Genomic DNA, 24,190 nt, shown 5'->3' with positions numbered 1-24,190 from the left:
TCACGGACGATCACGGACGACAACGGACGATCACGGACGATCACGGACAATCACGGACGAGCACGGACGATCACGGACAGTCACGGACGAGCACGGACGAGCACGGACGAGCACGGACGACAACGGACGATCACGGACGATCACGGACGACAACGGACGATCACGGACGATCACGGACGACAACGGACGATCACGGACGATCACGGACGACAACGGACGATCACGGACGATCACGGACAGTCACGGACGAGCACGGACGATCACGGACAGTCACGGACGAGCACGGACGGGCACGGACGGTTAGGAACGATCATGAACGAAGGACGTCAAAGTAACCCCAAATCTTCACATGTCCATGGCTAAGTAGCGAATGCTGGGAAGTACAGAAAAAAGTAATTATATTGCGATATCTCAAGTCACATGTCAGCACAAGAGATGAGACCTTATGAGATCACTTCCCCGATAACTCATTACAAATTAATAGATTCCAGGAGTTACAGGCAGTGTATAGGGCGTTCTCGGTGTTGTGCTACAGGAGGTACATATGAAGTAGAAAGAAGGTGAGGGAACATGGATAGTAAATGTATGAATAGGCAAGAAAGTGAGAGAAGCATTGATGTTTGATCGATGTTTCCCTCAGGGGTGAGGGAGTGAGGGATGAGATGTTAGAGGGAATGATGCCACACTGATGGGTGAATGAAGAACCTACAGGTCCTCCGTCTGCAGCGTCGTGTGTGTAGGGAGGGACACGTCCATAAGTACCTTGTTCCTATGTTTGAGATAGGAACGTGGAGTGGCAGCATGGGATGCAGAGGCCAACTCGTGGGAAAGGAGTTTCTTAAGATGGTGTGAAGGGCTGAGGCGAGAGGAACAGGGTTGTTCTAAGATGACAAATGACACACTCCGAAGTGAGGACTTGAGGAAAAAAAATAAAAACAGTTTCCCCCTAAGGTCTATGAAGGGAAAAGGGTGGTGGGGTATGTATGTGCCTACGTATACATAGTGGTCGAGTAAGAAGCACGATGCTCAAGTGAAATGAATGGAAGAGAATGTAAAGGGAAGGCTGCTCGTTGGAGAGAGAGAGAGAGAGAGAGAGAGAGAGAGAGAGAGAGAGAGAGAGAGAGAGAGAGAGAGAGAGAGAGAGAGAATATGAGCGACCATGCAGCTTTGTTTACACATTCCGTTACCTCTCCCCCTCGGCCATGACCCACCCTCACTCTGCGACAGATTCCAAAAGGAACGTTTTTTTTGTTTTGTTTTTCCCCTTTAGTTTTCACACGATGATTTTTCAGTTCAGAAAATCACGAGAGAAGACGAAGCATCAACTCAACTTCCTATCGTCCAAAAAAACATTTGAAATTAATGAATTGATGTGAGTGTGTGTAGCTTTTGGAGCGGGGATGAGAACTGTGTATAGGGTGCGACAAGAAGTGTCCAGCTTAGACAGATGGTTATTGATGTCTGGGTCTATGTGAAGTCTGTCTCGAGACGCCATCTGCTAAGAGACATCAAGTGTCCCTATGTTAAGGAGAACCGTTGTCCAGGGAGGATGTGTCCAGGGGGTCCCATGTCCCAGGATGTAGTTGGTGTCCAGGGGGTCCCATGTCCCAAGATGTAGTTGGTGTCCAGGGGCCCTATGTCTTAGGATGTGGTTAGCGTCCAGGGTCCCATGTACCAGAATGTTGCTGGTGTCTAGGGGTGGGTCCCATGTCCCAGGATGTGGTTGGTGTCCAGGGATGCCATGTCCCCAAGATGTGGTTTTGTCTAATGTGGTTCTACCCTGAAGACCCCTGTGTCTGGGGAGAGGCGTAATGACCGGGCGGGGATGTTGTGTCCTGGGATGTAGTGTGTAGATGACGATGTTCCGTCTCACGATGATGTATCGTACGGGTGGGACTGTATGTAGCTGGGGATGTCGTCTCATGTAAGCATATCTAATGATGGTTCTCGTGTCATCTGGTGTTATCATCTCTGGTATATCATCTCACAGGAATGCGACGTGACCTTTATCATAATCAGCGAGAGGAAACTATGGGAGCCTATGTGAGCATTCTATGTGCCATGATATTCTTAGCCATCCTCCCGAATCACATATGCTCATGTCACGCTCGGAGAAGATTTGATGCAGTACGACAATTTTGCATAGCCCACTGGCAGCTGCCGAGGGTGAGCAGGCCCTGACTACCGGCCAAAGAGAACGTAGCTCTCTACAGCACCTTTACTGGGTAGAAAAATATGGATATATTTCCTCTGTGAATGTCGACCCATTAAGGGCATGGCCACCTGGTAAAGGTTAGTTATCATAAAGTCTTAGGAAGAGTCAGATAACAGCAAGACTGATGTATCGTGAGGCGTAGTGGGGTGATGATTACATTATTATGATTATTATTATCATTATCATCATTATTATCATTAGTAGTAGTAGTAGTAGTAGTAGTAGTAGTAGTAGTAGTAGCATTGTTATCAATACTATCATCATCATTATTATCATATAGCCCCAGGACCAATTCTTCAGTGGTTTCTGCATTTTCAAGGTAACGTTGCACTCAATAGCAGGGATGATGGAACCCTTATGAATTTTTTTTACACAGTTTCTATCTTAGATGACCTTGACATTTGTTTTTGATGACATAAACACTCTTTTGCCTTTCATATGTTGATGACAAGTGCATTAATAAATAGTATATATATATATATATATATATATATATATATATATATATATATATATATATATATATATATATATATATATATATATATATATATATATATATATATATATTCCTGAGTCCACAGGGAAATAAAACACGGTATGTTCACAAGTGCACTTTCGTATAACAATCACATTACCAGGGGAGATACAAGAAAGAAATATAATAATCAATTGATATACAACGAAGAGACGTAGCTAAGATGCCATTTGGTAAACAAGTGACTACCTGAATGGAGGTCGGGTGCGTTCAAGTGTGGCATCAAGTTTATCATAAATTTATTATTTGGACAAGAAGGGGAACTGTTTACAAATCTTATCAATAAGAAAGCTATCCAATTTCTATAGACCTTCACTTATATCAGTGTCACAATTCTTTGTGTATTTGATAACAGAAGATTCAGTGATATTTCTCATAGTTGATAACCGAGGTGGCATTACTACAGTCAACATAGTGATGATAGTTTTTAACATGATTAAACAAGGCATTTGATTCTTGTCCTGTTCTTATATTACATTTATGTTATCTAAGTCTAACAGAAAGATCCTTACTAGTCTGCCCAACACAAATCTTATCACAGTTTGTACATGGTACTTTATAAATGCATCCTGCAGAACTTTCTGCTAAGTTCCTGATTAAGATATTCTTTATTGTATTATTGTTTCTGAAGGCAACATTTACATTAAAGAAATGGATGGGAAGTAAAGTAAAATCATTACTAAAAGGGAGGACTAAAAGGTTCTTGGTGGCAAGGGGAAGTTTGGATATAACTCTATAAAATGAATTCGTTGCCTTCAGCAACAACAGTACTTTAACGAATGTCTTAAGTAGAATCAGAAGGAGAGAGAGAGAGAGAGAGAGAGAGAGAGAGAGAGAGAGAGAGAGAGAGAGAGAGAGAGAGAGAGAGAGAGAGAGAGAGAGAGAAAGAGAGAGAGAGAGAGAGAGAGAGAGAGAGAGAGAGAGAGAGAGAGAGAGAGAGAGAGAGAGAGAGAGAGAGAGAGAGAGAGTGGGGCAGCCAGCAGGCGGGCAAAGAGGACGTAAACACCAAGTTTACTGCCACAGCAACGCCCTGTGGTAGGAGCAACACAGTAACATCCTGTAGTAGGACTACCACAAGGGCACAGCAGTTCGCCTGATCATAACAACCCAGCTTCTCTCTCTCTCTCTCTCTCTCTCTCTCTCTCTCTCTCTCTCTCTCTCTCTCCCTGCATGCGTGCCACATTCTCCGGGTCGCCCAACACACAGCAAACCACACTCAGTACGACTCGAACAATTGACAAAAGCTTTTGCGGACGTGTCAACAGCAGAGGCGACACCAGCAAACACGAGCCCAGCGCAAATCAACACCAGCGACACACACACACACACACACACACACACACACACACACACACACAAGCAACACCTATTCAGAGTTGTAAAAAGACCCTCCCTCCCACCTCCCTCCCCCACCCTCCCTCCCCACCACCACTTCCCTCCCCCACTGGAACACAGTCGGCAGCATTTCCCTCCCATTAGAACGCATTCAGGGACCCCCACCCCCTCGGAACGACTCAGCGGCATCTCCCTTCCATTAGAACGCACACAGTGACTTTTTCTCTTCCACGAGAACGCACTCAGGTACCCCCTCTCTTTAGAACGCAAACGGGTACCCTTCCCTTTAAGACAATTCATTGGTCTTACCGTCCTATTAGAACGCATTCAGTTCCCTTTCCTCTCATCAGAACGCACTCAGGGACCCCTCCCTTTAGAAAGACTCAGTGATTTCCTTCGCTTTAGAACGCACTCAGTATTCTCCTGTCTCATTATAACTCACTTAATGGTTTTTTCTCTCATCAGAACGCACTCAGTAGCTTTCCCTATCTTTAGAACGCTCTCAGTGGCTTTTCCTGCCTTCAGAACGCACTCAGAGTCCTCTTCCATTAGATAGCTTTTCGTGGGGCCATGTCTTTTCTTTCCTATAAGAACGCATTCAGTAGCTTTTCTTCCGGCTGGAACTCACTCAGGGGTTTCTCTTCTTTTCAAACGCACCAGGTGGCTTTCCCTTCCTCTATGATGTACGCACTGGCTTTCCTTTCCATCGGAACATAACCAGAGATCTCTCATATTTAGGATCCCTAACACTCCTTTACCTTCCCATTAGAACGCACTTTTGTTTTCCCAACACAACTCCCCCTTCTCATTAGAACGCAATCAGTGGCCCTAGCATCTAAATCCCCCATTAGAACGCACTCAGTGACCCATCTATAGACAGAATTCGTCGACTGAAGATACACTCTCACCACACACCCACAACACACTCATGTCTCTCCAAATTGTTATACTTAGAACACATACAATAACACACACACACACACCCCCAAGTAGAACATCCCCAGGACACGTTAATAGCCTATTCAAAACACTTGGAAGCCCCTCAATCTACACCTTGTAGCCCTTCAGACTACACCATGTACAGACTACACCTTGTAACCCCTCAATCTACACCTTGTAGCCCCACAGACTACACCATGTAGCCCCTCAGACTACACCATGTACAGACTACACCTTGTAGCCCCTCAGACTGCACCATGTAGCCCCACAGACTACACATTGTAGCCCCTCAGACTACACCATGTAGCCCCTAGATTACACAATGTAGCCCCTTAGACTACACCTTGTAGCCCCTCAGACTATACCTTGTAGCCCCTCAGACTACACCATGTAGCCCCACAGACTACACCTTGTAGCCCCTCAGACTACACCATGTAGCCCCTCAGACTACACCATATAGTCCCTTAGACTGCACCTTATAGCCTCACAGACTACATCATGTATCCCTTAGACTACACCTTGTAGCCCCTCAGACTACTCCTTGTGGCCCCCCCGGACTACAGAGTCAATAGCCTGTGTAGTCCTACCACTCCCACTGGGCTACTGGTCACGTGACGGGGATAGATGGAGAGTAAATCACATTTTAGAAGGTCCTCCTTACTGGATGTGTGTGTGTGTGTGTGTGTGTGTGTGTGTGTGTGTGTGTGTGTGTGTGTGTGTGTGTGTGTGTGTTTGCTTGGGTCTTGTTTTATATCTTTTTTTTTCTTAATGTGTTTGTGTTTCTGTGTATATGCATTTGTGTGTGTGTGTGTGTGTGTGTGTGTGTGCTTGGGTCTTGTTTTACATCTTTTTTTTTTTCTTAATGTGTTTGTGCTTCTGTGTATATGTATTTGCGTGTATGTTTGTTTTCATGTGCTGTAGCTACGTGTACGTGTGGTGTCATATGTCTCTGTTATTGTATGTGTTTGCGTCTTTTATGTTTGTCTTTGTGTACATATGTTTATGAGTTCTTTGTGTGCGTTATTCATTATGAATGTGTTTGAATGTGTGTGTGTGTGTGTGTGTGTGTGTGTGTGTGTGTGTGTGTGTGTTTGTAGGTACCTGCCATCTACATTACCGTCACTCAGTGTTTCATTCATCCGCCACTTTACCACCACGAAAGCACTTCTTTACATCTTTTTGAGCGAGTTTAGTTTAGTTTCCTACAATGGCCACTGGCTGCTTTATTTCTTTTGCACATTCCAAAGATTTCTTTACTTCTGACATCGTCAAAGAAGTTTAGAAGTTAAAGGTTGTAATCACGTCACTCCTTACTCTTCTCTCTTTCACAGAGGACATATTAATGGCCTCTCAGTTTCTCACTGTGACTCAGCTCTTAATTCTTGTTGGCTTCTTCTGGATTTTCTCTATTAGTTCTTTGTACTTCCTTCAGCGCAGTGGACAGACCTCTAGTTTTGACCTAACGTACCATATGAACTTATCCTCGTTCTTGTGCGCAGTACTGGTATTAGCCAGCAGACAGTTTGTCTCCTTAACTGTTCTCCTAATGGAGGGCGACTGGTTAGCTAGAATGTAGACACCAAGTCATTCTCACAGATATTCATGCTGCTTATTTCCTGATAGATAATGTTTCAACAGAGGCCATCTTTCACCATCCTCCGTCATTATTACGGTTTGTTTACACTTGGACTAAACTTTGGAGTTTGTCTTGGTCCCCTTGTAAGGTGATGGTAAGCGATGCACTCAAACCTCAGCCTTGCGGTACACAACTAGCCATTTCGAAAGATATTGCTCTAATGTGGATCCTTTGCTCCCTTCCACTGCGGTAATTTTCCATCCACAGAATGAATTTTCCTGGATATCTGCCCCAAGATCAAACTTCTTTACAGTCCTACATGGGAGAGTGTCAAAGGCTTTCTGGCTGTCCATATACAGGTAATCCATCCAGCCTTCTCATTTGTCTAAAACGGAGCTCACTACCTCTTAGTAATATATGAAGTAAGTATTGCATGACTACCCTTTCCTGACTCCCTATTACATAAAATCTAAGTAGATGTTCCCTCACAAGTAGGTATCCACTTCATTTCTGATTATCTTTTCCAGTGTCTGATGGAGTATACACTCGTCAGGGAGACTGGCGTGGATCTCAGCCCAGCTTTTCTGTCTCCTTTCTTAAAGATGGGAATGATATTTGACCTCCTTCTACTCCCTTCGCAGCGGTGTCTACAGCAACATCTCATGTGGCACGTCAAGCGTAACTACACACTTCTTCAGTACGTATGAGGAAAGTTTTAGCATAACCATGAGTCTTATATGGGTCAAGATCTTTTCAAAAATCCTTGTTTGTCTTTTCTAAATATTTCATCGTTTTCTGAGACCTCCTCCCCATTGCCTGTCTTTGTGTAGTTGTGTGTATGAGTCTGTACTTGTCTATTTGTTCTGTATGGAGAGAGAGCACTGCACTTCCTGGAACCCATCTCTAGTGTGTGTTTGTTTAGGTCTGTGGCTGTTTGCTTTTGTCTTTATCTGACTGCGTCCATCTGTCTGTATGTATATCTATGACTACATCAAAGAAGTTGGAAACAAAAAATGTACACACATACACACACACACACACACACACACACACACACACACACATATGCATATATATATATATATATATATATATATATATATATATATATATATATATATATATTATCCCTAGGGATAGGGGAGAAAGAATACTTCCCACGTATTCCCTGCGTGTCGTAGAAGGCGACTAAAAGGGGAGGGAGCGGGGGGCTGGAAATCCTCCCCTCTCGTTTTTTTTTAATTTTCCAAAAGAAGGAACAGAGAAGGGGGCTAGGTGGGGATGTTCCTTCAAAGGCCCAGTCTTTACGCTACCTCGCTAACGCGGGAAATGGCGAATAGTTTGAAAGAAAGATATATATATATATATATATATATATATATATATATATATATATATATATATATATATATATATATATATATATATATATATATATATATATATATATATACATATATATATATATATATATATATATATATATATATATATATATATATATATATATATATATATATATATATATATATATATATATATATATATATATATATATATATATATATATATATATTCACATACATATACATACACATACATATATATATATATATATATACACATACATATACATACATATGCATATATACACATGTACATATTCATACTTGCTCGCCTTCATCCATTCTTTGCGCCACCGTGCCCCAGAGGATACAGTATCACCACCCCCTGTGTCAGCGGGTTGCGCCAGGGAAGAGACGAAGGCAACATCCACTCACATCCATACACGAGCTGTCATGTGTAATGCACCAAAACCACAGTCTCCTATTCACACTTAAGCCTCACAGACCTTTCCTTGGTTTATCCCTAATCCTTCTCATGCCTGGTTCAGTCCTTTGACGGCACGTTGACCCCAGTATACCACATCGTTCCAATTCACTCTATTCCATGCACGCCTTTCACCCTCTCGCATGTTCAGGCTCCGATCGTTAAAGATCTTTTCACTATATCCTTACGCCTCCAATCTGGTCTCCCGGTTCCCTTTCTTCCTTCCACCCCTAACACACATATTCTCTTTGTCAGCGTTTCCTCACTAATTCTCTACATATGTCCAAACCACTGCAACACACCCTTTCCTGTTCTCTCAACCACGCTCTTTTTGTTACCACACATTTCTCTTACCTTTTCATGACTTACTCGATCAAACCAACTCACATCACATATTGTTCTCAAACATTTCATTTCTAACACATCCATCCTTCTTCACACAACCCTATCTATAGCCTATGCCTTGCATCCATATAATATTGGTGGAAGTACTATTCCTTCAAACGTATCCATTTTTGCGCTCCGAGATAACGTTATCTTTTTCTACATTTTCTTCATCGCTCCCAGAACCATCGCTCCCTCCCCCACCCTATGATTCACTTCCGCTTCCATGGTTCTATTCACTGCCAGATCCACTCCTAGATATCTAAAACACTTAACTCCCTCCAATCTTTCCAAATTCAAACTTGCCTCCTCAGTTAACTTGTCTCTAAACTTACTAACCTTGCTCTTATTCGCATCTACTCTCAAGTTTCTCCTTTCACACACTTTTCCAAACTCAGTCACCAACTTCTGCAGTTCTTCACTCAAATCAGCCACTAGTGCTGTCATCAACCAGTAACAACTGACTCACTTTCCAGGACTCACCCCCAACAGACTACTTGCCCCTCACCCCAAAACCCTTGCATTTACTTCTCTCACCACTCCATCCATGAAATAAATCAAACAAATACGGTCACATCAAACGCCCCTCCCGCAGAACGACCTTCACTGGGAACCAATCACTCTCCCCTCTTCCTACTCGCACACATGTCTTACACCCTTGATAAAAACATTTCATTTGTTCGAGCAACTTACCTCCCACATCATATATTCTTCAGACCTTTCACAAAGCATCTATATCAACCCTAGCATATGACTTCTCCAGATCTATAAATGCTACATACTTGTCCATTTTTTCTGAGTATTTCTCTCATTCACTCCTCTACCACTTCTGAAACTACACTGCTCCTCCCCTATCTGATGCTCTGTACATGCCTTCATCCTCTCAATCAATACCCTCCTACATAAATTACCAGTACTCAACAAATTTGTGCCTCTGTAGTACGAACGCCTACCTGTATCTCCTTTGCTTTTGTACATTGGCACTATGCATGCATTCTGCCAATCATCCAGCACTTCACCATGAGCCATACATACAATGGAATATACTTACCAACCAATCAACGACAGAGTCACTGCATTCTTAATGAATTCAACTGCATTACCATCCAAACCCGCCGCTTTGCCGGATTTCATCTTCACGCAAGGCTTTCACCACCTATTCTCTCTTCACTAAACCTAACTCCCACTTCTCACACCAACCCAACCAAAGTATCCTACATCTGCCACTCTACCATCAAACACACTCAACAGTCCATAAACACACTCGCTCCATTTCCTCCTCACTCCATCACCACCTGTTATCACTTTCCCTTTTGCTCCCTCCACCGATGTCCCCATTTGGTCCCTTGTCTTTCACATAATATCTATCTTTCTCTAAAACATGTTTTTATTCTCTCTATTGTTTAATTATGCTCTCTCACCCCAACTCTCATTTGCCCTCTTCTTCTACCCTTGCACCTTCCTCTTGACCTCCTGCTGCTTTCTCATATACATCTCCCAGTCATTTGTATTCCTTCCTTGTAAGCACCGTCCAAACTCCTCTCTTTTCTCTTTCACTAGCAACTTTACTTCTTCATCCCAACAATCACTACCCTTCCTGATCTGCCCACCTCCCACCTTTCGCATGTCACATGCATCTATTACAAATGGCATCACAACTTCATCAAATACCTCCCATTCCTTACCCGCTCCCTTACTTCATTTACTCTCACTTTTTGCCATTCTACACTCAATCTTTCTTGGTATTTCTTCACACAATTCTCCTTTCCAAGTTCACTTACTCTCACCAATCTCTTCTCCCCAACATTGTTTTATTCTTTTCGAAAACCTTTGCAAATCTTCACCTTCGCCTTCAGAAGACAGTGTTAAGACATCCCACAAGCTACCCCTTTCAGCATATTTACATCCAAAACTCTATGATTTACACGCCTTCAATTAATACGTAACCTGATGATGCCCCTTGACCATCTCTCCTACTCACGTACGTATACCTGTGAAATATCTTTTTAATCCAGGTATTCCCTATGACCATTCTTTATTCAGCACACAAATCCACAAGCTCTTCACCATTTCTATTCATAACACTGAATACCCCATGTTTATCAATTGTATCCTCAACTGCCACATTACTCACCTTCGCGTTTAAACTACTCATCAGTAATACCCGATTCCGTACACCAAAACTGCTGACACTCTCACTCAGCAGCTCCCAAAACACTTACTTCTTATGATCTTTCTTCTCATGACCAGGTGCATAGGCACCAAATAATCACCCATCTCTCGCCATCCACTTTCAGTTTTACCCACATGAATCTAGAATTCATTTCTTTCCACACTATCACAGACTTCCACAACTCCTGCTTCAGGAGTAGTGCTGCTCCTTCCTTAGCTCATGTCTTCTCAACAACCCCTGAATTTACTCCGAAGACATTTCCAAACAATTTTTTCCTTTTTCCCTTGAGCTTCGTATCACTCAGAGCCAAAATATCCAGGTTTCTTTCTTCAGACATACTATCTTCCTTTTTTTCGCATCTTGGTTACATCCACACACATTCAAACACCCAAATCTGAGCCTTCGAAGTGGATAAGCACCCCCGGCTTGACTCCTTCCAGCCACAAACACACACACACACACACACACACACACACACACACACACAGGGCCCTTCCAGAGGCACGCCGCGCCACCAGAGAGACAAGATAGACATCAAATATGATTCTCAGCGACGGTGCGATTGAAAACAGATTTCTCCAGGGGGATGGTGGGGCATGTGGGGGGGAGACGACCAGTCACTGCTGAACGCTTTCTGATGGCTTAAGGATTGGCTCTGTAAGTAGCCAGCAGCCTCCTGTTCCCTGCTTACTTTCTGCTGCTGGACCTGGTGTATTCCCTGCTGCTGGACCTGGTGTATTCCCTGCTGCTGGACCTGTTGTGTGCCCTGCTGCTGGACCTGTTGTGTTTCCTGTTACTGGACCTGTTATATTTCCTGCTGCTGGACCTGCTGTGTTCCCTGATGATGGACCTGGTGCATTCCCTGCTGGTGGACCTGGTGCGTTCCCTGCTGGTAGACCTGTTGTGTTCCCTGCTGGTGGACCTGTTGTGTTCCCTGCTGGTGGACCTGTTATGTTCCCTGCTGCTGGACCTGTTGTGTTCCCTGCTGGTGGACCTGTTATGTTCCCTGCTGGTGGACCTGTTATGTTCCCTGCTGGTGGACCTGTTGTGTTCCCTGCTGGTGGACCTGTTGTGTTCCCTGCTGCTGGACCTGTTGTGTTCCCTGCTGCTGGACCTGTTGTGTTCCCTGCTGCTGGACCTGCTGTGTTCCCTGCTGCTGGACCTGTTGTTTTCCCTGCTGCTGGACCTGCTGTGTTCCCTGCTGCTGGACCTGTTGTGTTCCCTGCTGCTGGACCTGTTGTGTTCCCTGCTGCTGGACCTGTTGTGTTCCCTGCTGTGGACCTGTTGTTCCCTGCTGTGGACCTGTTTGTTCCTGCTGCTGGACCTGCTGTGTTCCCTGCTGTGGACCTGTTTGTTCCCTGCTGTGGACCTGTTGTGTTCCCTGCTGCTGGACCTGTGTGTTCCTGCTGCTGGACCTGTGTGTTCCTGCTGTGTGGACCTGTTGTTTTCCCTGCTGCTGGACCTGTGTGTTTCCTGCTGCTGGACCTGTGTGTTCCCTGCTGGTGGACCTGGTGTGTTCCCTGCTTTGCTTTATGTCCCTGATGTTGGATGTTGTCGTTCCCTACTGCGGACCGTTGTTTTACTCTGCTGGACCTGTGCAATCCTGCTCGTGGAGAGTCATGTATCCCTGCTCACATGCTGTTTGCTGCTGGACCTGCTGTGTTCCTGCTGCTGGACCTGCTGTGTTCCTGCTGCTGGACCTGTTGTGTTCCCTGCTGCTGGACCTGTTGTGTTCCCTGCTGCTGGACCTGTTGTGTTCCCTGCTGCTGGACCTGTTGTGTTCCCTGCTGCTGGACCTGCTGTGTTCCCTGCTGCTGGACCTGCTGTGTTCCCTGCTGGTGGACCTGCTGTGTTCCCTGCTGCTGGACCTGTTGTGTTCCCTGCTGCTGGACCTGTTGTGTTCCCTGCTGGTGGACCTGGTGTGTTCCCTGCTTTTGTCTTTAAGGTCTAAGCAATCTATTTTTGAGTCTTGTCTTCACCTCACAACACACAGGCTTAACTACGTCTTCTCATCACGTCACATCACGTGGCTCTCGTCACACCCCCACGTCACCACGAGAGGCAAGGTATCACAGCAACACAATGGGCCATCATTTGTCATAATACTTAAACCACAATTTATCCCAAAAAATTTCGTTCATAATGTTTTCCTCCTGGAAGCCGATGTGACCTAACGTAGCTGGATCTTGACCTTACGCCATAAAAGATAATTTTTCGAATGGAAGGTATTTCGGAAAGTTCGTGAAAATATATCCCGTGCTTCACTTAACTTGCTTAATGGTTATTATATTGAGTAATACTTTGTCAAAGAACTTTTCATCACTAGGATGTTGTTTGTATTGATTGTATGGTATGGTAGAACCAATGGTACACCAGTCGTCTGGCTCGCATTACTCTACTTTCTGTGGGTGAGGGTCTGTGTTGGGGGGAAGGGATTGGGGGGAGAAGTCGATTATTATCCGATGGTTAAACTTTATGGTTTGGGGGGGGGGGGTGTTGTTAGGGGTGTCGTCACTCTGGGGGGGTATTAAGTACAGGTGGGAGGTATGATCGCTGTAAGGGGGCGGTTAGGGTTTTTGCCAGGTACGGCCTCTCTGGGGGATAGGTCATCTTGGGGTATGTTAGGGGTAGAATGATCCTCCGTTTCTTTTTTCCGGGGGGATGACTGAATTAAAATGGAATGGGGGGGTCATTAGGGATGTGTTTTAAATCTTCAAGAACTCAGCTTACACTCAAAGTCCCAGTATTATGTCAACAAAGAGGTAGAAATCCGTCTGGGTTCATCATGTTGGCCCAGTGAGCGGGGTTGAACATGGTAGGGTGTGTGGGGGCCCTCCTCCTCCGTAGCAGCAAAGTCCTTCACAATCAAATTGAAAACCCGCGAGAAATCACAGTCCAGGTAGTTAATGATGCAATCCCGGGAGATCAACCCTCATTTAGCACTTGTGTCTATTTCATAAGAGTAGTTAACTAGCGTGAGTTATTGAGTTAAGTGCCATCTTCCCAAACTAAATTGGTCACTAACAGGAGTCGGCGGCGTTGCCACGTCTGCCTTGCCGGGGGAAGGGGTTTGGGTGGGGGAAGAAGGAAGAGGAGGCGGTGACAGGTGCGGCAACGGTGGCGAAGATTGTTCTTTGTCTCAGGTTTGGGGATCTTCTGCGCCTCCGCCACCCGCCTCCGCCGCTGCCTTTCTGGAGGACCTGGACGACGGAGGTAAGACCTCTGCGTCTGGAGAGACTTACCCTTCAAGACCCTATGTTAAACCTACATGATGAGGATCGCTACATGTGCTACGGGGGTATTGAAGTGCCTCCGTCAGCAGCTCTGTAGCAAACCGCTCATTTCCTCTATACTGATAAGAGAGTGATCAAGACGTAGGGCGAACTTTTGATATGTCCTATCCTTTCCTTCATTGCTTACTGACCGACGGGTTCTTGCGCTAGAGATGTAAAAGAGAAGTCAAAGACATCCGAGGCATGAACATAAGAACCATATATATACATGTGTGTGTGTACAGTCTTACCCTTGCGGTGGTCTGTAAGGAGCAAGACACCCACGTCTTGAGCGAGCAAGACTCAACACACGGGAGAACATGAATGAAGCCAGGATCGATAATGAAGGTAGACGCTTATCTGGTAAGCTTGCACCAGCAGCCAAGACCACCCTTAATCACTTACATTAGGGCGAGATTTCCCAATAATTACCCTAAACAGCTGATATGAACAGCAATTGCAGAGCTCAGGTCCCTACAGAGGTGTTAATTACTTGAGGAGGGAGGGAGGGAGGGAGGGGTGGGGTGGAGGTGGGGGGGGGGAGACGCGTCTGCAACACGCCTTAATTTGCATACGGAGAAACTAGGATGAGATGACATCACGAGATCCCCTCCCTCCTTCCATCCCGCCCCTTTCCCTTCCCCTTTCCCCTTTCCCCTTCCCCTCCCCCCTTCCCCCCGTGATGCTAATCAACGACGAGTCTTGTATTTTTCGCTGAATTTAGCAAATTGGCAATGCAATGATTGGCTTGCAACGACCGGGAATGAGTTTCGTAGCCGTGCACGCGCCGGATGCCAGACCTGCTTATCTTCGTTTTGCATAACAATCTATTCGACCTTTTATCTTCTGTAACGTTACATATCATCAAGAATCTGACATATATGTGTGTTAGCATGTGTTTATACAGGCAGGTGTGTGTGTGTATGTGTGTGTGTGTGTGTGTGTGTGTGTGTGTGTGTGTGTGAGTCTGCATTTCTACTGGTTTGATGAAGCGTTCGCATACACACGCGTATATGTGTGTGTGTATGTGTGTGTGTGTGTGTGTGTGTGTGTGTGTGTCTGTCTGTCTGTATGTATGTGTGTGTGAAATCATCTTCTTAATGTTTCTTATGATAATCTCATTAAGTTAAAAAAGATAAATCAAATCCCTTCAACTAACTATAAGTTTATACTTATGAATTTCAGTGTTACGTCTGTCTCCACTCACGTCCCTGTTGTCGGTGTACTGAGGTTTTCTCCCAGAGGATAGTGGTTCAAATAGTAATGTGATACCCAGCAGTAACTTCACTGATGATTACTTTATTTGGAACTTTGGCATGGCTGTGGGTAATCCCTTACTTCCTGTACTGTATAAATGATATTTTGAAGTTAGGTTTTGGTACGTTCGTTTTATTTTTACTCTTGTTTCCTGTTTCCCGAGTTAGCGAGGCAGCGCCAGGAATTTTCGAAGAAAAAGGCCTCATTTGCTCATATCTAAGCCCCCCGAGTGCTGTACATGCCTCGATTCAATCCACTGACAGCATGTCGCCCCCTATATACCACATCACTCCAATTCACTCTATCCTGTGCACGCCTTTCACCTTCCTGCAGATTCAAGCTTCGAGTACTAAAATCTCATACACTCTATCCTTCAATCTCCTTTTTAAGTAATATGAAAAAAGAGGTAATTTTGTGTGGTTCTGATATTTTGATGGTGTTATAATGATTCGTTCTAGACGAGACTGAGTATTTTCTTCCCAATCTGTAAAGTTCATTGAGGAAGAGGAGAATAACAATGATTTACTAGTACCGTTACTAATACCCGCTAGTATCTACAAGTACCTACTAGTTTCCACTAGTGTCTACAAATAACTACTGGTACTTACTCGTATCTACAAGTGCCTATTAGTTACTGCTAGTAACAACAAATAACTACAGGAACCCACTAGTATCCACAAGCACCTACTAGTTCCCGCAAATAGGTTTCTAATAGCTCCTATTAGCACTTACCAGTATCTACTAGTACTTACTAGGTCCTACTAATATCTACAAGTGCCTACTAACACCTACCAATATCTACTAACACCTACCAGTATCTACTAACACCTACTAGTATCTAATTGACACTTATAAGTTTTTACAAGTATTTACTAGTACCCAGTAACTACCAATAATATCTACTAGTAACTATTAGTTCCTATTAGTACTTAATAGCTCTTACTAGTATCTACAAGCATCTACTCGCACTTACTAGCATCTATTAGTATCTACTGGTACTTACTGATACGTACTAGTACCTACTATTGTCAACTGCTATCTATGAGTACCTACTAGTCCAGAGAATGTTGCTCCTGTAGGTACATAGTTAAGATGCACCGTCACATTGTACCATGAGACAGGAGACCTTCCATTACTTGTCCCGCGAGACGAAAGGCAGAGAGAAAAAGAAGATACATCACAAGTGATGACTTGTATAGTGGAGAGCCACGTCTCCTTAAATCTGTATACCAAGAGGCGTAATTCATAAGTATTTGTATTCACGCTACATAACGTTGTGATAAAACAGTTACCATGTCCCACCCTCTGATGCTGGAGGAGGCGTGTCCCTGTGGACACGCCTCATACAATGGCACCGAACATTGGAGTGGTCCCTGCGTCCAGGAGGCGATGGAAGTGAATTAAAAAATCATTTCCAGAGAAAAATGGTCTCCAAATTCGATCCAGATTACTCCAGGGATGGGCGACGTGACCAGCCGGATCTCCTCGCTCATAAGCCAGCTTCGGATTCATATTTTTTATTCATTTATTTTCCTTCGTTCGTCTCAGCGAGGATTTGGTCGGACATAAAGTTTGCTTGGGAGGGTTTGAAGGGGAAGTGGGGGAGGGTTGTTTGTGGAGGCTGCCAGATATCTATCATGGTGTAGTAATCTATTGCTGATATAATCTATTGTTGGTATAATCTATCGTAACAGTTGTGATATATGTGTTCTACCCACATATCTTCTATATGTAGTGAGGGATTTCTATCTAGTGTGGAATATGTATAATGTTTCAACGTAATTCATGAATATGTGTTTTGTTTCAACGTAATTCATGAATATGTATGATGTTTCAACGTGATTCATGAATATGTATGATGTTTCAACGTAATTCATGAATATGATCCACGAAGATTGATCTACGTATAGTGTCATTGCATGTAATTGCATGTAACTGTATTCTGTATTGTACCAGTCGCCTCACATGACTCAGCTGTCCCCTGACTGTCGACTGAACCTTAGGGTAAGGGGGAACTTAGCCTGGGCCAGAGGGCAAGGTGGGGTACTTACCTCCTGGGCGTCACTTTACGAGGTACTTCCTGGGCCCCTGCCACTTGCAGGTACCTTCTGGACCCCACCACTAGGAGGCCCACTTTGGCCTTGAAATACTAGGAGGTGATTACAAGGGCCACAGACAAGGAAGGAGATTTTAGGGAAGACATCAGGACCAAAAAGAAGTACTTGAGAGGCGTCGAAACTTAAAGGTTTTTCGCTCATTTTCCTGAACGAAGGAGAATCATATCCTATTCTCGTACACCTTTATACACCTGGTCACATGGCATCAAACACCTCTTCTCATACCTATTTCTTGTAGTCGAATGGATGTGACTCTACGTTCACTTAGGAGTTATATTCGACCAGATGGAAGTCACTTACGTTCACTAAGGAGTTATATTCTACCTGATGGAAGTCTCTTACGTTCACGTAGGAGTTACATTCGACCAGATGGAAGTCACTTACGTTCACTTAGGAGTTAAATTCGACCAGATGGAAATCACCTACGTTCACGTAGGAGTTATATTCGACCAGATGGAAATCACCTACGTTCACGTAGGAGTTATATTCGACCAGATGGAACCCTCTAACATTCACTTAGTAGACACATTCAACCAGATAGAGATCACTTACTTATGTTTTGTTGGATGTTTATATCAACATGTCTTAGTGTGAATAAATCTTTTGGAATGTTTGTATTAACATGTCTATGTGTAAGTAATGCATGTGGAATGCTTATATTAACGTGGCTTGGAGTAAGTGAAATACAAACAAGTTTAGATGTAAGCAAATCTTGTGGAATGTTTATATTACCATGTTCAAGCGTAAGTAAAGCTTGTGGGATGTTACATTAAAATGAATATATGCAAGTAAAGCTTGTGGGGGTGTTATATTAACATGTCTACGTGTAACTGAAGCTTGAGAGATGTTATACTAACATGTCTAAGGGTGAGTAAGACTTGAGGGATGTTGTATTAACCTGCCTAAGTGTGAGTAAAGCTTGAAGGGATGCAATATTAACATGTCTAGGTATAAGTAAAGCTTGCAAACTGTTAATTGACCACGTTTATGTATAAGTACAGCTTTTGGGATGTTGATATCAACATGTCTTCTCTACACTTTATAATGTTTGTTGTATATTAACAGGGTATTATCTTAACATTTATTCAAATTGATTCACATTTAAGATTCATCCATACTTGATGTCTGTCATAGAGATTCATCTGTATGTAGGTATTGGGGAAGGATTCTGTGTGTGTGTATGTATGTATGTGTGTGTGTGTGTGTGTGTGTGTGTGTGTGTGTGTGTGTGTGTGTGTGTATGAGGGGCCATATACTAGTATTGGAGGCTGTGCACTTTCACTGGACTCTGTGCGTGTGTGTGTGTGTGTGTGTGTGTGTGTGTGTGTGTGTGTGTGTGTGTACACGTGTTTGGGTGTAGTACACACCGCTGCCTCGGTGCGTGTGACCCAGGAGTGAGTGAGTGAGTGAGGAAGGCTGCCGAAGCCCTCGGGAAAAGTGTCATTTTGGCTGAGTGTTTGGTTGGCCGAGTTGTTGACCCTCCGCTTGAGGTCCACAAATGCTCCTCTCTTATTACTGATAACCCAGATAAAAAGGAGAGCCTGGTTCTCTATCTAACCAGTCTCCCTATTGGTTTCTACACCACAGTTTTCCAGAGAGGTTTCGTGATCTATATATATTCCCTCGTGGTCTCAGAAGACAGCGATGTTCATACATTTTGTCTTTCCTGATAAAAGTGGTAACTTGTCGTCTTCAGACTCACACTGTTGAGGGAATGCTGGGGTCGTCATGCTTGGGTCGTTATGTTGACTGCATGCCAACCTAACCCCTGAGAGCACGGTGGTACGACCCGTGAGCACAGCGGTACGACCCTGAGTAGATCGGGACGACCCTGAGCACGACGGGACGACCCTGAGCACGACGGAACGACCCTGAGCACGACGGGACGACCCTTGAGCACGACGGGACGAACCTGAGCACGACGGGACGACCCTGAGCACAACGAGACGACTCTTGAACGAGACAACTCTTGAGCACGACGGGACGACCCTTAAGCACGACGGACGACCCTGAGCACGACTGAACGACCCTTAAGTACAATGGGACGACCCTTGAGTAAGACGGTACGACCATCGGGTTTCCAGTTAGGTCAAAGACCAGACCCTCAATAACCAAGGGTCCTACAAAGAGTCGTAGCGTCGTGATGAAAAGTCGTCCTGTCGTGAGAGAGTCTTATGTACCACAATACTTATGGTGTTGATCCGCGCAGCGACGACACAGACGACATACGACGCGCAGGGGGTCGTGTTGTTACGTCAGTCTGGAGCGGAGGTGGATGATAACGCGTCTCTGTGGCGGCGAAGGCAATGAGCCAAGCTGATTAGAGAACAGGCCAATCAGGAGTGTTGGGTTGTTTACCAATCTCTCTCTCTCTCTCTGTGTCTGGAAGTGGCCGCATCCTCTGTGTCTTTTTTTTTTTTGCCTCTACTGCAAAACACTATGTAGAGATCATAGAGGATACAATGGTCACATGATTGTCTAAGAGAGGGAGAGAGAGAGAGAGAGAGAGAGAGAGAGAGAGAGAGAGAGAGAGAGAGAGAGAGAGAGAGAGAGAGAGCATATCCAGCTTTCCATTTCACCGCCTCAACATTGCCGTCCTGCCAAGAGTCACCCGAGTCACACAAGACAATGCTACACTTCCCATCACAGCAGACGTTAGCTGATCACTTCCTGACGATGGTTCTCATTCGTGATTTCCGTTCCTAGGGGATGGAGAGCGCGCGTTTGCCCAGGTGGGAAGATCAGGTTAACCCACAGCAGAGAGAGAGAGAGAGAGAGAGAGAGACGGATGAACCATAGCAAAGGCCAGGATTACCGCCCAGACTGCATTGTGTGACCTCATGTTGCTTAACATATTCAATAAGCTTATTGAGCTTAGTGGTTCCTTAATACAGCCATCTCCTCCTACTCTACCCTCCGGGTCTTGTTATCTCCCTAGTGATAGCTTTGTTATCTTGCCCGACCTGTCAGCCCACCGAAAACTTCACTGTACCCAATATCATCCAATTACACCACCCCGATAACCTTGATATCGGGGTCGTTCAAGGTTACAATCGGCGTCCAGCACACACAGCCAAGCATATCGGTCCAGGAAGCTGTTTCGGTCCGCATATTCTGAAGCTGTTTGTTGTGGACGGACTTTGAATTGCCTGAGTCATTTTACTCACCACACAGACGGTGAGTAAACTGGCTCATCATCTATGTTGTGCTCCTAGATGAGTCGTTGGTGAATTCCTAGTCACTTTCTCGAGTTGCCACGTTCATCATATTCTCCTCATTATGTCACAGTCTCGTGCTGTCATATTTATCATATTCTCCTCATTATTTCACTGTCTGGTACTGCCCTGTCATATTCATCATATTCTATTCATTATGTCACTGTCTGGTGCTGTAATATTCATCATATTCTCCTCATTATTTCACTGTCTGATGCTGTCATATTCATCATATTCTCCTCATAGTTGTCAATAGCTTCCATTATCGTATTTGTCATATTCTCATTATGTCACTATCTTTTACTGTAACATTTGTCATATTCTCTTTATCAAGTCATTATCTTCTGCCATCATGTTCTTCATTCGCTCTTCATTAAACTGCTCTCATTTTCTCCGATATCAATACGTTCATCTGTTGTTATGTTTACGTATTGTGTATAATGTCCCAAGTTCTACATTGAACACATCTCCCATACGTCTTTCCGTTACCCACCTCCACACCTGCACCGTTCACCAACTTCCCACAATGGTTTCTGTAACCTACCCTATACCTGCTTCGTTAAACATTTCCCTCTGTATCGTTAACCGCCTCGTCACCTGTATAGTATGTGTACAGTATGTATAGTATATATGTATGTATGTATAGTATATATGTATATGTATATATAGTATGTATAGTATATATGTGTTTGAAGGTTTGTCTCAGCGTGGCAGAGCAGCACTGAGTTGAGCCAAGGCCTGGTTGATCTCAAAGATCCCGGCGTATGGTAAGTAGTTAAGCTCCAGCGTATGGAAATGATCGGACAATATAGACGTAGCCCATAATAAGAGATGAGTAAGGAGGTAGAGAGGAAGAACTGAAGACGAAAAGCATCTCTCATTGCCCATTACCTTCGTGATCACACTTCTGTTATTGTGATTCTCGCATTCCTTGTTCCCATACAGGAAGTCGAGAGCTGGCGTAAATATTTTCATTTCTCAGTTAACTACAAGATTAATCGTATCCACTCCTTAGGTCAGCCATTATCCCTCTGTTTACCACTCTTACAAGCATAAGTACGTCTCATCGTGGTATATCAACTGACCGTTATATTTCTAATGTTGTGTCTCCCCTGATGATGTGATTATTACACGAAAGTGCACTTGGGAACTTATCGTGTTTCATCTTCCCGGCAATAGACGGACGCCTCTTCCCATCTGGTGGCGAAAATACCCTTGCCTTCGTCGTCTTCATGGGAGAACCAGGTCTCCAACTTCAGGGAAACGCATCGGTTTGAATCTCCTTCCGCCCGGATAACTTAACAAGCAGATCAGAGATGGATGTCATCAGCTCAACTTAAGACACTGCAAAGTGTGTCTATAGAAATACGTTGTTTGTTCGTATTAAAGAATAGTACAAACCTATATTGTGAGATTTGTAGTAACAATCACAAACATGAATAATGTATAATTAATTTAGAAATTTACCTCTGACTGGTAATCATAGGATAATTCGTTATTCATTTAGTTAACGGTTGTTAACTTAGAAAGGTGTACCAATGCAAAACAGTTACTCCTACTTCTACTAAAACGCTAATTTTCTCTACAAAAATATCGGTGAAAAGTCTAAGTTAGTTGACAAAGTTGAGAACGTGCGGATGACTGCATCCAAGACCCAAAGTTGTGAGGAAGTTTTTGGCGAGGTTGACCAGGGATGTGAGGGCGGCAGTGGAGGGGTGTCTTAAAACCCTTTCTGAAAATACCCATCTTCAGTCTACACAATCATGAACGATTATCTTGCCTTCATCACTGCTCGAGAGACAGACAAAAAACTAATTCTTCAACGAGTTAGTTATCAGTCATCATTTACAACAAGAATGGAACGTATTTTGCCTTAATTCGTTCTCTTTACTGAACGGCTTCGTACATTGAACGTCGGTCATCCATGGCAATACTATCATTGACTAAATATTAGCTTACTCGTACATCATGTCTTCTGTTTATATAGCTCATCTGCTTTCTACACGCTCTGTATTGCGTGTCTTAACCTTTCACATTCTTCGAAGAATTATCTTTAACACCTGAAGAAGTCGCTGAAGGATTCTTCCCTTGGTGGATATAACTTGACGCTGACAGTCTTAATGGCCCGGGTAGTTGACAGGCTTAATGAAGACCGAACAACCAAACAACCAGCCTTAACATTAAGCAAACGTTGCTCAATACTGATATGTAATCAGTAGAAGATTATCTTATACGAGCATTATCCATCCTAATCTCATTGTATCTGTCTCATGGGTTACATGCACAGTGAGAGTGAATGTGGTCTTAGAATACCTGGAGAAGGTGTTCAAGATTTTTCGGTTGGTGGATGTAGCTTACGTTAACGGGCATAATGACCCTGGCAGTTGATAAAGCCCAAACATCCAGTCGTATATGTCATCAGTTATGGGTCTAGAATGATTAGTGCAATGCTATTTAAATTCGGAATTTCCTTTCATACCTTAAAATATCCTTAAAACCGAGAGACCCCGGAACAATCCCTTAGATTATATATACAAAAGAGTAGTTAATTGAAGTCTTGTTATAATGATAAATCTCTTTATTTTGATAACTGAATTTGCTAATTTGTCAGATAATTCATGGTCGAAATATAGGATTCGTATGATACCATAGCATGAGCATCTAAGTCAAAATCAACAATTCATAAAAGTCTCAGAAAATACAAGATAAATGGCAACTATGTCGGCATTTGCTATAACCAGATAACTGAATAAAAAAAACTACTGCTGACCTACGTGCCATAAACTGTTAAAGAAAAAAAGAATAATAATAAAACAGTGTTACTGCTCACCTTAAATTTCCAGAAAAATGAAAACGCCACGTAGAATGCCAGCGGCTGCGAAAGAAAACGGAGTACAGAGCTAATGGTCGCTACTTACATTCCATTTATGGCTGACTACTGTGTTTTTTCCGCGATTTTTTTTTTTTTTTTTTACCGTGTCAGGTCGGCTGACCATTACTGTAAGTGCCCAAACGGTCATACAGTACCGTACCTTCAATAGCATTCCCTTTTTTTCTTCCCCTTCTGGAGGACACAACAGGATAATGTTTTTTCTTTTTACAAATTGAACTTCTAGAGCTTTTGGTGTCATACATCGAAATATACGTTCATAAATGAGCCGATGTTAATGAATGGTATGCAAGTCTTAGTCAAGAAGGAGATCGCAAAAGGTTCTTTTGAGGAACTGCCTGAAGGAGAAGTGTAAGCACGGAAGGTAGAAGACCTCCCTCCCTCTCCTGCTCAGTACTCACCACCACCACCACCACCCTCTCAACCACAACTACGCAAACACGACGACC

This window comes from Panulirus ornatus, chromosome 43 (assembly GCF_036320965.1).
Source record: "Panulirus ornatus isolate Po-2019 chromosome 43, ASM3632096v1, whole genome shotgun sequence".
NCBI classification, from domain to species: Eukaryota; Metazoa; Arthropoda; class Malacostraca; order Decapoda; family Palinuridae; genus Panulirus; species Panulirus ornatus.
The sequence above is the reverse complement of the archived record's forward strand: the minus strand, read 5'-3'. Positions refer to the sequence as shown.